Below are 4,384 nucleotides of genomic sequence, written 5' to 3' on the forward strand. Positions count from 1 at the left end.
TTTCAATGTATAACACACATTCCGGTATGATGCCTGCTGCTATGTGGTTAGAATGTCAGCCTGGGACTGGGGAGACCAGTTCGAAACTCCATCAGCCATGCTCCTCACTAGGTGACCTTTAGCCAGTCATCCTCTTTTGATCTATCCTAACCCACAGGGTTGCTGGAAGGATAAAATGGGGGGGGACTGTGTGCTCCATCTGGAAAGTCTTGGAAGAAAGGTGAAATATTAACCTCATTTGATGTTGTTTTTTTACAATCAAGCAGTATATAAAGTTGATCAAATAAATAAATAAAATACAATAGACAAAACCTCAGACTACATACCACAAAACGAGCCTCCGGGTAATGTAATAAAATTGTAACTGACACTTTGTAAATGTTTTCTTTCGTCTGGGATAATGAAACAAGTGTTCAAAGTGATAGATGAAAACACAGATGTTGTTGTTGTCCTTCTGCTGCTATATTTCTTACATTTTTTTTGCCAGGTTTCCTCCCCATAGTGGCTCCCGCAACAGATATAAGTATTCTGGAAGCCTTCCTGAGAGCACCAAGCCAGGCAGCGTGATGCTCTTTCTGGATTCTCATTGGCTCTTAGCCGGCCCCCTAACACAGTGGGGAGGAGAGAATGGGAGCGATGTCACTGGCCAGCTACTGTTAATTGCATGGTAGGAGCCAGCCATGTTCCTTTGAGTGCAGAACGAGCCGTCTGCTTGAACAATAATGGTTGGGAACTTCAGCATCTCACACTTGTTCAGGATGTTGAAATAGTTGCCAGGAGCTTTTGTTTGTTTGTAGAGATTTGTAGAACTACAAAAAGCGTAGAGAAAGAGAATAGAAATGTGTCTGTCTCAGATGGTGCAGTGGGTAAGACGGTGAATTTCTGCACCCTTCCACTGATCCAGCCACCTGCCCGTCACCGTTTAGCACTAAGAGTACCATCACCACTTTGCGGCTGCAACAAAAGGGTCCATGGCACTCCTACAGGGATGTCCTCAGGGCCCTTCCACAGAGCAAGGCATATGGGGAGAGGGGGCCACAGAGAATGCCTACACCTCCACATTGCTCTGGCAAATACAGCTTATCGAGCAGGAAACTGTTAAAACTTTAAATAGAGTTTCTTCTATTTGTCACAACTGTGACAAAGAAGCAGTGGGAGCAGGCACTTTTTAAGATCACCACAACTACAATGCCTTGCTGTGGAACAACTCTGTGGTCCCAGTTTGTTTTATTGTAATTGGATTCAGCAGCTTTACAGTTGCAACTTGCTATTTGATGTATTGCAAACTGCTTTGTGAGAAGATTGTTCTAAAAAGTGGCATTTTTAAAAAGCTTGGTCTTCTCTAGGTGAGCCTGTTCATCAGTTAAGATAGTGTTTGGACACATTTCTCTGGAGGTCTTCCAAAGCCTTTGGATAATGATGGCTGTCAGACAAGGGGCCTTTTCTGTGGTGGCAGCAGAAGAATGGATTTCCCTTCCTAGATGTGTTCACCTGGTACCCATGTTCCTATATTTTGGCTCCATGCAAAGACTGTCTTATTCTCTTGTTTGATGGTTACCAGACGTCCCTGTTTTCCGGGGACAGTCCCTGGATTTACAAATCAGTCCCCATACAAAATTCATTGAAGTTGAAAAGTGTCCCCGGATTCATTGAAAAAAATCTGGTTACTATTGGTTAACTGCCTTGAGGCAAATGCAAAAGGCAAAGACATAAAACCATAAAATAAAACAAGAGGCAAATAACGTAATTCTGTTTCCCAGACTGCTAAGACCCACTGTTGTCTGGTGAGAAAAGTGTAACTTTCAGGACAATAAAAAAGTGCCTCCTAAATAATTGATGGTGTTAATTTCCAACAGGTTGTTTTGATGGCCACTAGCTCAGACAGCTTGGGGGGGGGGGGAGAATAAGATAAATTACTGGAAAGCAGATTGAGAATTAGACAAATTAAGAATTAACAAAATTACTGGAAGTTATGTTGGCAGCTGAGGCAGAAAAGTCCCACAGGTACCTTTCTCCCTCGTCAGCAACAACAGCAGCAAAATCAAATAAATTACAATTTGCTGCCCTTTCATGACACTCAAAATCAGTTTCCTGAGATGGCCCACCTCACTGTGCTTAATGGTAAGGTCTACATGAATAATTGCTAAAACTGAACTTGCATGTTCAAAGGTTGTGAGCAAACAATAGTAAATGGCTGTCTCCAACCTGCCCTGCTTCTGAGCTGACCACCGTTGGAAACAGAGAGCTTCGGATATCAATACGTAATAAACTTAGCCAAGCCTGGCCTACCTACTTAACTAACCCACTCAGCGAAGGAGGGTCTTGATTTCCCCCTTCAGTACAACTCTCAGGCTCTTGGGAGATGCTGTTGCATAATTCCCAGAGGCAGAAGACAAAAAAAAAAAAAAAAGCCCCTTCGAATGCTGCTACGCTAAGAGTAGCAGCAGCATGAAATTTACAGGCTAGAAGAGCATACAGCTGCAGGGCCAAGAGAATGTCTGGCATTTGTGTCCATCTGTATCCCAGGAAAAGAGGCATCCAGCGGTCCGATTAATGAGCACACAGCAGGGTTCCTTGGCCCGACACTGCCATTGTGAAAGGAAAGCTACCACTTAATATGTGTGTGTGTTGGGCGAGGCGGCGAGAAGAGGAGGGGGCCTGGGACACAATGGAGCAGAAGCTCACATTGCCAGAAGGGACAGTATCTAGTCCCAGTGGAAGCGAATTGAGAATCATTGAACCTTGGGCCAGCCCCTCAGTAAACAGGCCTGTGTTTGGCAGCACAGATGAGCGTGAGGAAGCAGGCCGAGCTTCTGTGGGGCCTAGCGGTGGGGTGGCCCTCAAAGATAAGAAGCAAACACAGCAGCAGCACGGAACGGCAATATTTGAAAGCATCAGACTGTATCCAGCTAATTTTTGCTCACTTTGTAGACCCACTAAAATGAGTGGACTTAAGTTAGTCATGCCCATTGGTTTCAACAGGCCTACTCTGAGCACGAGTAACACTGGATGCAACCCATGGCGTATTAAGCGGCTACAGTGTGTGTTAGAGATCAACATCATTTCCCCTTTTCTCCAAATTAATCAGTAGAGCTGTCAGAAAGCAATGATTTTAGGTCGTGGGGCTCTTGTAGGGCTTACCATCATGAAGCCCAGAGAGATGTCTTGGCTATTTGCTGGCTGCACCAGATTTGACGAGAAATAAATTACAACATGACGTTTTCGTCGAGTTTGTATCCAGCAGCAGCCTTCCAGGAGAAATGATTATGGCTTTCCTTCTGAAGCAAGAACAATTAGAAACTAAAGCAGACGGCCCTTAGCTGAGATGAATGGGCATAAACTAACCAAGGCTGAAAAAAATACTTGCTGTCCCGTTGATTTTGACACGAGAGTTACAGTGCAATGCTATGCCTGTCTATTCAGAGTTAAGTTCTGCTTGCTCAATGGGGACTATTCCCTAACAGAGGATGAAAAACTTGTGGCCCTCTGTATGTTGTTGGGCCACTTCTCCTATCAGCAGAGGGACTGATTTACTTAATAGTTATTCAGATATTGCATACAGTGGTACCTCTGGTTACATACTTAATTCGTTCCGGAGGTCCGTTCTTAACCTGAAACTGTTCTTAACCTGAAGCACCACTTTAGCTAATGGGACCTCCCGCTGCTGCTGCTCCGCCGCCCACGATTTCCGTTCTCATCCTGAAGCAAAGTTCTTAACCTGAGGTAATATTTCTGGGTTAGCGGAGTCTGAAGCGTATGTAACCTGAAGCGTATGTAACCCGAGGTACCACTGTATACCAATGTTTTCAGCAACAAACCATGAGCAGTTTACAAAAATTATAGAGTGGAATTCAGCATTGCACTAATACAATTGTTCCTTCAGTGCAAGCATTTTTGCTTGCCAGATGGAACAATCTCTCCTCTCCTTCCCCTGCATGCTGTTCTAGGGGGTCTCCCAGCCCCACAGAGTATATCTGGGAGAGAAGCAGGGGGAAGCCCCATTGTGCAAGCATAAGTCCCTTTGCTGGCTTCCCCTGACATGCTGCGTTAGTGGAAGCCAGCTAAAAAAACCAAACCAAAATGCAATAACTATAATAGATGTCAAATAAATATCAGAATGCAATAAATACATTTTTAAAACCACCATTTAAAACAGCAAGTTGGAACTGAGTGCAATAGCATTCTCAAACAGACCTGTGTAACCAGCTGATATCTTGGGAAGCCTTTGAAGCATCCAGCAGACGGAGCTTCTCAGATCTTTTTTGGGCGAGTGTTCCAGACGGTTGGTGCTATAACTGAAAAGGCCCATTTCTGCAAGGTTTCCAGATGGTACGGCCAGCAGAGTCTCCTCTGATGAGCATAAAGTTTGATTTGGCCGATAGCA

General features: G+C 44.5%; 1 long non-coding RNA gene across 1 annotated transcript; it reads right to left on the reverse strand.

Moving 5' to 3' along the window:
- Positions 1-332: 332 nt before the first annotated feature.
- On the reverse strand, positions 333-3,529 carry LOC308472117. The gene is made up of 2 exons (XR_013983307.1): positions 3,142-3,529; positions 333-809 (listed from the first exon to the last, which is right to left on the reverse strand). It is a non-coding gene; the product is annotated as an uncharacterized lncRNA (long non-coding RNA).
- Between the last annotated feature and the right edge of the window lie 855 nt (positions 3,530-4,384).

The sequence above is a fragment of the Podarcis pityusensis genome, assembly GCF_964106645.2.
Source record: "Podarcis pityusensis genome assembly, chromosome: 2".
Taxonomy (NCBI): Eukaryota; Metazoa; Chordata; class Lepidosauria; order Squamata; family Lacertidae; genus Podarcis; species Podarcis pityusensis.